Raw genomic sequence first — 10220 nt, 5'->3', positions numbered from 1 at the left:
GGCGGGCGGGGCCGAACCGTAATTGACGAGCTCTTCGTTAGAAATCGGGCAGAAGGGAGGGGCCCGGGAGGGGAGGTGATGCAAGGCTGGCGCAGCCAATGGCTGCAGAGCCGCCGGCTGGGGGGCGGGGCCGGGGCGGCTGACGGGCGTCGGGCGGGACCTATCAGCGCCCGGCTCCGTGCTGGAGGGGGGAGCGGCATCATGGTTCAACGTGGGTCAATTTTTTGTGAATGAGGAGGGGAGGTTGTGGGGCCGCCGCCGCGGAGCACCGTCCCCGCCGCCGCCCGCGCCCGAGCCCGCGCGCCCGCCCGCGCCGCCGCCGCCGCCTCAGCAGCCTGGGCCCGGCGCGCCGCGGCCGCGTCCTCGCTGTCGCCGCCGCCCGAGCGCCCGCCCGCCCGCCGCCGGCGGTGGTGGTGGTGGTGGTGGTGGTGGTGGCGGCGCAGGCTGAGGAGATGCGGCTCGGAGCGCCCGCGCGGGGCTAGAGCGCCCGCCCCGCCGCCGCCGCCGCCGCCGCGGTAAGCGCAGCCCCGGCCCGGCCCCGGCCCGCGGGCCATTGTCCGCCCCCCCGTCCGCCCCCCCCTCCCAGCCCGCGGGCCGCCGGCCCCACGCCCCCCGCCGCCGCCGGCCCGGCAGGTGGACGCCCGGGTCCGCTCCCCGGCCCGGCCCGGCCCCGGCCCCGTGCGCCAGGCCGCGCGTGGCGCCCAGCCCGTGGGTTTTCCGGAGCGGGCGCCGGAGCCGGGCCGCCGAGGCCGGGCCAGGACGGCCGGCTGGCCTCCGGGGGGTGGGGTGGGGTGAGGAGCACGCGCGGGGCGCCCGCCCAGGCCGAGCCCGCGGCAGGTGGGCCGGGGGCGCCCGGAGCCGGGCGGGCGCCGTTTATGTAACTTTGTCCAGGGCTGTGAGTTTGCAGAAAAACGTCCCTCCCCGGGGCTCGCGGCGCGGGTGCCCCGGTCCGTGACGGGAGGGGTGGGGGTGCTGCCCGCGACCCCGGGAGGGTGCCCGCAGGATTTCCACGGGCCGAGCTGTGGCCCGGTCCTGCCCAGATGGTGGGAGCCGCGTTTCCCCGCGTTGCAAAAACACACCGCGGGATTATGAGCAAATTATCTCGTATTTACATTTAACGTTGAAATATTTGACACTGTTACAGCACGAGACCGTGCGTATCAGTTGGAAAGGCCGGGGGTGGAACCCAGTGTACTCATTTAATGCACATCAAAAATTTGTAATAACTTGCAGCAGCTGATATGAGTGTTTTCTTTATTGCATGTTGTAAATTGACCTGCTGTGACACAATTTTCAAATAAAGCGTTGCAGAAATTAAACTTAAGTTATTTTAAAACTAATGACTTTCTTAACTAAATCTTAATTGCATTACTGTAGAGACCTACCTAATTGCTTGCTGAGGGCGGCTCTGCCCTCGGTGAGGGAGGAAGGGGCCTGGGCAGTTAGTTTGCTTCCTCTCTTTTCTCCACTCAGGCTTTTCTGTTTATTCCCACAAACCACCTAAGCATGGAAGGCCTGGGAGTAAACATGTAAACAGCCCTCGCCCAGCGCCAGCCCAGCAAGATCGGGGCAATGCTGGTGGGTTTGCACCTTGGCCTGGTTTCACTTTTTCTTTTGCAATACGATCGAGGTTGCCTGGAGTTTTAATTGCTTCTGGTAATTCCGTGCATTATGCCAGGGATCGTCCTCTGAAACCGATGTGATTTCAGAATTGAGCCAGGAAAGGTGGTGGTTAGTGGGGATCGGGGAGAGGAAGAGGCATTGAATTAGGAAAACTCGGCTGCTTGTACACAAATATACGCTACAGCAATTACAAAGCAACAAAAGTTATTGCAGAATTTTGCGGTAACTATGGCAACACAATTACTCCATTATAATTGGAAATGCAAAATGCCACCCTGCTAGAGAAGTTTCATCAGAATGGAGTTTTGGATATCAAAAATAGGCGAGATTTAATTTTTTTTTTTTTCCCAGGTAGCTCCTGAGAAATCTAAAATCTGTGTTCAATTATCTATTTTTAAGGCTGATCCAGCTTTCCCAGATACTCTACTCCCTTGGATCTGTGGCATCTTTCCCCAGAATTCACATTTGTGTGGGAGGGAAGTATTTTCCTGCCTTAAAACCACACACCCTGACACATTGTAAGACTTGTATAGCTTTCTGTGTTCTGGGCTTTTATTTTAAAGATCAAATACCTTCGTAAGGAGAGCAGTAATCAATCCGAAGAGAAGCAGATTTATGCAGCAGGGAGATGTAACACTGCCCTCTTTAGGGTTAGTCCTTTCTCCTGCAAGCTGGCGGCGGGAGTGCCTCTGGGGGAGCCCCGGGGGGCAGAGGAGGGCGGGGGGATGACTGTGGACTACTGTAGGCCTCGGGACCAAGGACAGATGTGGCCTAAGCAGCCCTGAGCCAGAATGTTCTGTGGTCAGCAGCTTCACAGCCATGCGACATCAAACTCCACACGCCATGTTCTCCGAGGCCTCGGGGGCTGTTAGGGCAGCAAGGTCGACAGAGCAACACGGCACCCTGTCCGCGTGCAGCTGGGGCGGCAGAGCTCGCCTTGGCGCGGTCAGAGACCCGCTTCGTAAGGGTGCCCCTCTCGGTGTTTACCAGGGGCACTCTAGTTCTGGAAGTTTCCAGAACACGTTGTGGGGTTGCTGCCGTTTAATTTCGTTATAACTTTCCTTTTAACTGCTGCATATTTATGCCCAGTAATCGACTTCCATTTCCCAGCTTCATTGTGAGGCTTCAATGCAGCATGAATGGCTTTGAATTTCTCATCCTTTGATGTTGGGGGTGGCACCAGGGCAAAGGCGACTTTGTGCGGTCTTAATTGCCAGAGCAGAAGAAGCATTTCATCACTCCCGTAGAATCCGTCTATACCGTTCTCTATTGAAAACGGCTGGGCTTTCATCACTCAGAAGCTGCCCCGGATACTAGATTAATACCTGATGCAGGGAGCGAGGGAGACGCACAGAATGAGAGGCAGCTGCTGGCCCAGAGGCCGCGGGCGACGGGCTGTGGCCAGGCTCGGGCTCCTGGACCCGACTCGGTGCCTGCAGCTGGGGGTCTGGCCCGGCCCGGCCTCGGTGTGTGGAGGCCTCAGCTTCTGCCCACGCTCTGCGGCCTGGGAGGCCGGGCCTGAGCCCCCTGCCCCATCGGGTTGGGGCAGGCGTCAAGTCGGGAGGGGTTTTCGTTTCAATCGCAGACAGTCTGCATGGGTTCGAGGCTGTTGTCGGGCTTGACCCGAGGGGAGGGTGTAGCGTCCTTTGGTCTAAGTCAGACGAAGGGCTCCCTGTCAAAATTGATGCTCCATTTTAACAGACCTTCGCAACATATGTTACCAGAGCGTTTCCTTTGGGGGAAAAAAATGTCCTGAAGGAAGATCTGCGAGTTCTCTTCCTAGGATCAGTATTCTCTTCTCGGGGTCTGTTTAGGGGTGCGGGGTGGGCTGTGGCATCCGTGGCCGCTTGAATGCCTTTTCTGATGTGCCCCGTCCTGCATTTCCTGGAAAAGAAATGGTCCAGGGCCCTCCACAGGTGACCTCTCCTTGGGACCCCCCATGTAACATCGGGGACAGATCATCTGCCTCAGTGGACGCGGAACCCAGAATGTTTCCTAGTGAGGGAGATCCGAACACTAGCGATTGTGGCGTGGCCCGCTAGCTAACAAGTAACAAGCCCGCGTTGTAAGGACCCCTCCTCATGACGCGGTTCCCCTGTACCCGTTTTGCAGAGGAGGAAACGGAGCATCTGGTCCCCGTGGCTGAATCAGGTCCCAGATGCCGATTCCCTCTTCCCTTCCATGCCTCTGCTTCCGGGCCAGCGATGGTCTTGAGGCTGGAGTTCAGCGTTGTCGAGGCTTTTGGGAAGACATGGCCTCTGTGAGAGGATGACACTTTGGGGTATCTTTTGGGTTCAGTGGGGTGTCGACTGTTGCTGGAGCGGCTGTCGCTGACACCTGAGTTTTGGTAGGGTCTGGGAAGTAATTCTGGCTTTCTCGTGCTGTCTGCTGGTGTGTGTGTGTGTGTGTGTGTGTGTGTTATTATTGAGGGACAGAGAGACAGAGCGTGAGCATGGGAGGGGCAGAGAGAGAGAGGGAGACACAGAATCGGAAGCAAGCTCCAGGCTCCGAGCTGTCAGCACAGAGCCCGGCGTGGGGCTTGAACTCACAAACCGCGAGATCATGGCTTGAGCCGCAGTCGGACGCTCGACCCACTGAGCCACCCAGGACTGGAAGGGATCTTAACAGTCTTGTTAGCTGGTGTCAGGTATAGCCCATGCTTAAGATCTTCTGAGCCTGCCTGGGGGCTGGTGAGGATAAGAGAGAACACCCTGTGTTCCACATCCATTCCAACCAATGCACTTCGGCCTTAACTGTTTTGTCGGCAGGATTGCCTTGGAAGATTTTATTGGAAGAAAGCATTCGAAAGATCAAAAACTCTGAAAAACTACCAATGTAATCTATCCTTATCGTAACACCACGCCAGAAACCTTCAAGAGAAGATGTTGACAGATAGAACCGCGTAAGGATGGAAGAAAATTCTTTTTGGCAAAAGATTCCGTAAGTGAGGTTAAGAGGCAACAAGAGAAAAAAAATACATAACAAGATGTGCCTACGTGAGCTTAATAGCCACCATGTAAAGAGCTGTTGCAAACCAGTAAGAAAAGGATGAGTATCTCTATTGTGAGATGTGCAAAGCCTATAAATGATACAAATTACAGTAGCTAATGTAGAAAGCTTAGCTTCATTAACAGAGAATTTTAGGCGAAAGATTTCATTTATGCCCATCATATCAGCGAGGGTTGTTTGATAACACCCCCTTGGTGGTGATAACAATAATTCCTATCTTACAAGGTTTTTGTGAAATCGAAATAAGTTATTATGTGGAAATTGCTCAGAATAGGGCTTGGTACATAGTAAGCACAATATAAGTGTTGGTTGTTGTTACTATTTGTTCTCTGGAGAGCAAACTGATTACTTAATTACTCTCCAGAAAAGTTTGTGAGTCAAAAACTTAAACGGTCATGTTTCTGGTCCCAGCAATTCTGTTTGTCGGGACTGTTGATTCTTAGGAAAGAACGTGAGAAGTACTTGGGTGTCCAGATGTGTGCGGGAGATCTTTTGTCCATTGTTCATAAAGGCGATACTTCTTAAAAACATTTCAGTATTTTCTTCCTTGGAATGTGCGTGCACGGGCTCACACGTCAGAAGCGTGCAGTGTGTTAAGAAAGCAGGTCCTGAGCAGTACTCAGGGTATCTATCTACCCATCTATCTATCTATCTTTCTTTCTTAACTACCTGGGTCTCTAAAGTGATGATGGCGGTCCTCTGGGGTGTCAGGGAAATGTCCTGTGAGGGACTCTCGTTGACTTTTCGTAAACGTTGGTGTTGCATACATGTTTGCTCCGAGCATGTGTTACTTTTAAATAGTAATACTTTTTTTTTTTTTATCCCTGCTATTTCCACTGGTGAAAAAAACCCTCTTCAGCTTGATTATTTATAAAGGAGAAAAACCAGGTCCTTGGGAAGTTGATAAATATGCTTAGCATTAGAAGAATTTAGGGGATTTGGTTCTCTGACTCGCCTGCAAGCTCTCCTCTCGGGGAGCTGGCCTCCTGGGTCTGGGCTGTTCTGGCACAGTCCGTATGCTGTACGTGGTATCCTCAGTGGTCTCTACCGAGAGTAGGCCTGTACCCTTCCTTCCCTTCTGCAAGACCCTGTTATGGCCTCACCTTGTTCTCGGGATCCCGGAAGGCCCGCCTGACCCTGGCCTCTGTTTTCCCTGCCTCATCTGGTAGCACCTGTCCTGTTCCCTGAGCTTCGGTCTTTTTACCTGCTTTGCTTCGCAAGCCCCCTTCGACCTGGAGACTTTGTCCACACTGTTGCTGGTCCTTGGCACTACGTTCCCTCGTCTCCCTCTTCCTTGACCCTCATCCGTGCGAGGAACTGTGACACGTAAGCCCAGCATCCTTTTAAAAAAAAAAAATTTTTATTAAAAAAATTTCCTTAATGTTTATTTATGTTTGAGAGAGAGAGACAGAGCATGAGCTGGGGAGGGGCAGAGAGAGGGGGACGCAGAATCCGAAGCGGGCTCCAGCTCTGAGCTGTCAGCACAGAGCCCGGCGCAGGGCTCGAACTCACGGACCGCGAGATCATGACCTGAGCCGAAGTCGGACGCTTAACCGACTGAGCCCCCGGGCGCCCCAGCCCAGCATCCTTTTGATTCCTTGCTGACAGGGTCCAGCGGTGGAATTTCAGTAGCTCGTTGGGACATTGGCGGTTTGGTGTTCTCTCTTCTTACTAGCTGGGGGCTCCAGGGGCTTGAGGGGCTCCGAGGGCCGCGTGCCTGCTGCGTGTGCCCAGTCCTGGTGGTGGAGTTGCTCCACGAGGGAGTGGGGGAGCGGCTGAACAGGGGGCACGGCGTCGGCCTGGGTGGAGAGCCTGGTCGGGGACCGGTCTTCAGGCCTCGGGGCATCTCTGCTTCTGCCCATGCTCTGGAATCGCCCGCTTCCTCCCGGCCTCAGTCTGGAAACTGCTTGGTCCTGATTTGGAGATGACATACTTTTAAGTGGACACCATAAACACGAGTCAAGTGGATCCTGGTGACGCGGCGAAGTGGCACATGGGGCCGCCGTGTGGGGCCAAGGCCTGTGCGCACAGCCCGTCCCTGGCCGGGTCCGGGGCTCCGGTGTCCCAGAGGGCGAGCCGCGGCTTTTATTAATGACACTTCGCCGTTTGTTTCATGTCGGAATTAATGACATCATTTAAGTCATTTCTTACCTAACCTCATAATTTTAGTACGATACCCTAATACGAGCCTGCGTGTAAACGTCTTGTGGTCTGCTCCGTTTAGAGCGGTGAATGTTAGGCTGTGTTAGTTTACTATTGTTTACGAAGTACTCCGTCCGCGTGAGTCAAGTGCTTTTGTTGGACTGAAGTTTGAGCCTGAGACAATAAATCAGTTCTTACGGCCGACCGCCCGAGCTGGCCTTCCAAGTGGGGGTGCCGCGCAGGCGGGGACCCGGCCGTGTGTTCCCGCAGAAGCGGCGTCATCTGGCGTCTGCCGTGCTGTTGCCGGAGCGGGTCTATTTCAGACTTTGGAAGAGAAGCTTCTGTGGCCCCCCCCCCCCACCCCAGGCCCTCTTTACTGGGGGTGGTTGTGGTTGGGAGCTTGTTCCCTACAAGTTTCCAACGGGTCAGTTATTATCTTACAGGTGCTCAGCCTGCCCCCACCCCGAGAACGGGCGTCCCTCACAGGGGTGGCGACGCACCGTGACCGCTCCTTGTCTTGGGGGGCCTCGGGGGCAGATGCAGAGGCCCCCCGACTTGACCAGGAAGCCCCGGCCTCTGCTGCGCGAGCTTAGACGTCGGTGGGGACAGGAGGAAGAGGGGGCGAGCACACACGGGTGCACCGGGGCGTGGGAAGCTGGGGGCGCTGGGGGCCAATGGGTGCAGAGCCTGAGCCCCGTGAGCCGGAGCCAGAGTTGTGGGGCCGCGGCGGCCCGCTCTGGGGGCTCCGAGGCCGCAGCGTGTGAGGAAGGGCCAGCTGGACGGACCAGGGGGCTTGTCCCCACGAAGGGCGGTCTGCTTGTACCTAATCGGGGAGTCGGGGTTTCTGCGTGCCTCTCCGTTCTGGTTCCTGCGAGGTGCCGTGTGTCTGGCTTCTCTTGGTCTAACCTGGTGGAGGCAACGCGGTTGGGGAAGCGGTGTGTGCGGGACCTGCCACGAAGCCCCCCGGGTGGCCCGCTGGCCCCATGTGCTCCCAGCTCACACTAGGGGGGCCCTGGAGGTCCTTCTCTCCTGCATCCAGTGTCACTGAGAGGCCTTTTCTGGGTCCAGGACTCTTTAGAGTAGTTGTGAGGGCCCAAGCTCGGTGGGAGTCGATGAGGAGAACATTCTGGAAGGGACCTGAGCCAGCCTCTAATCCAGCTGTTGGTTTCGTATGTGGGGACTCAAAAGCTAACTCTGAGCTCCACCTGGCCGCCTGCAGGGTCTTTTTCCACAGGTACTGTGTCCTTAGAGTGTCCCGGCCCAAAGCAGGGCCCCGGCAGGTGGACAGATCACGGCGGGGGTTGCAGGCCCTTCCGGGCTGGTGTTGGAGGCTCTCCCCCTTAGACGTGCTGTTCCAGCCCCACCGGGGCCGAGGGGTTGGAGCGTTCTGGTGAGCCTGGCCCCCACTTCCCCTTTGGGGCCGTGGACGCCTAGAGGAGGTGAAGTCGCCCGGTGACTCTGCGGGGCCAGGGCGTGCAGTTGGGGTGGTGACCGGTGTGCGTGTGAGGGCGGTGGCCCTCAGCCAGCGTGGGCCTTCAGGGCGAGTCATGAGGAGCCGTTGGAGGAGCCGTTGGGGAAGCCGTGGTGCCTGAAGGCCCGCTCTGCTCTCAAAGTCCTGCGTGGTGCTGCCCTGGGAAGGCGCTGGGCGGCTCCGGTCCCCGTTCCTTGGAAAGCCTCGCTTTGCCAGCACAAGGGGCCGTGTCATCATTCCCTCCTCGGCCACCGGGCTGGAGGGACGCATTGAAGGACGCGTCCCTGGACCCCTCGCTTCTTTCCTCCGCCCCGGTGAGTTCTTTGTCTGAAGTTCATTGTTGTCCTTGCACTTCGAGCACGCGGCTGGTTTTGCAGCCGCCCGCACGCGTGCCCTGTGGCCAGCCTGGCCTGCGGTCCGCCTGCGACACCCCACCTGCCGCGCACTCCTAGGCACCCTGAGGAGGCGTGGGCCGGCCGCGGGGACCCCCAGCCGAGGAGCGCCCACTCCCCTCCCGGCCCTGACGGGAGAGTTGACCTCTGGGGACCTGGGGTTACAAACAGCACTGTGAAGTGTGCCCCCGGCTCCTTCCCCAGATCAGAGCGCCCTTCTGTGCGGGCGTGGGTAACGTCCGTGCATGCGTGTGGTGCGTTTTGGGGAAGCTGTCGTTTTCACAATTCTTGGCGTTAAGTAGCAGCCGGGGCTGCGCTCTGGCGTCGGGCGCTTGAGTCCCAGGGCTCCTCCAGTGGACTCTTCCAGGTGTGGGCGGGGGTGCCAGCTCCGTTTCTGTGGTGCCCGTGGGCCTGCGGTGTGTGGGAGGGATTTCCGCAGGTGTAGACGTGTTGTTTCCCGCGGGCAGAGGTGGGTGTCGGGTCAGACCCGGGTCGGGATCTCCGCTTCGCTGTGGTGACCGTGTTGCCTGGCCTCCACGAGTCGGAGGTGCCGGCTGTAGGCGGGAGGCCGAAGGGGCTGCTGCGGGGTCGGGGAGCCTGTGCCTACGGCTCGGCCCTTCTCCTCCCCCGACCTCCACCGAGGGGGGGGTTGGTGACTTTGGTGTCCCTTACGTCACTTCAGGGCCCCCTGAGGTCCCCGTGCCGGCTCAGGGCGTCTCTGCCTGTGTCGGCTGAGGTCACGGCAGGGTGAGCGCCTCCCCGGAGGACCTCAGTCACGTGTGGGAGCCCAGTCGTCTGTCCGGGTCTCCGCGGGTGCTGTCTCTTAGCCTACAGAGCTCTTGCCCTTGACCGCTCACAGCACCCTGCACACAGCACGCCCGACACCGGCAGCTCCGAGGGCGCCGCTGTGCGCGTCAGGGACCCGGAGGGCCTTCTGCTGTCGCACACGGGGCTTGGGGCATGGCGGCGGCTGTCCCGCTGCGCCTGGGCCTCGGCCACGGTGTGACTCGTCCCCGGGCCAGTGGTGCCAAGGTCCCCAGCCCCGAGGGTGATCCGTGAACATAAGTGATGGACATCTCATGCCAGGATTTCACCGTCCGTGATGCTTGCTGGCGTTCTGGAAAAGGGAGCAGCCCCAGGGCCAGCCGGGTGCGTGTTCAAGTCCCGTTGGGGGTCGGCCCCGTCTCCACTTCTCTTCGCCGTTCCACGTGGCATGTCAGCTACAGGACTGGGTATCCCTCCCCTCCTGCCACCGTGCTGCTGTGCTCTCCGATGACCCTCTGCTGCGGGCTGGCGGCTCGAGGGGACCTGTGTGGCCTGGGTACGCAGGTCCGGGCGGAGGGGCTGCCGGTGTGGGACGGGGGGAGCAGGGGAAGGTGGTGAAGAGCTTAGCGGCTGGGTACTTCTGGTGCCCTGTGGGCACAGCCTTCCGTAGGTGGGACCGCGGTGGCCTTGTTGTAGGACCAGGTAGCCTGTGGTGAACAGGGGAGCACGGAAACAGGAGACCAGATTAGGTCCTCTCGGGGATTACGGGAAAGGCTGTTTGAGGGATCCTCGGGAGTAGCTCTCAGCCTTGAGCAGGA

The 10220-nt window shown here is 58.3% G+C and overlaps 1 protein-coding gene across 5 annotated transcripts in view; it reads left to right on the top strand.

Annotated features, from left to right (window-relative positions):
* The first annotated feature begins 343 nt into the window (after positions 1-343).
* Positions 344-10220, top strand: part of HDAC4 (histone deacetylase 4) — a 294826-nt gene continuing 284949 nt past the window's right edge. For 2 of the 5 annotated variants that reach the window (XM_045034698.1, XM_023259939.2), the window contains exon 1: positions 347-515. The gene's annotated coding sequence lies outside the window, so the exon portion shown is untranslated. Of the gene's footprint in view, positions 516-10220 lie in introns of all 5 variants that reach the window. The other 3 variants (XM_023259938.2, XM_023259937.2, XM_023259940.2) reach the window with 2 other exon arrangements.

The sequence above is a fragment of the Felis catus genome, chromosome C1 (genome assembly GCF_018350175.1).
Source record: "Felis catus isolate Fca126 chromosome C1, F.catus_Fca126_mat1.0, whole genome shotgun sequence".
Lineage (NCBI taxonomy): Eukaryota > Metazoa > Chordata > Mammalia > Carnivora > Felidae > Felis > Felis catus.
Note: the sequence above shows the minus strand (reverse complement) of the source record. Positions and strands in the feature narration are given on the sequence as shown.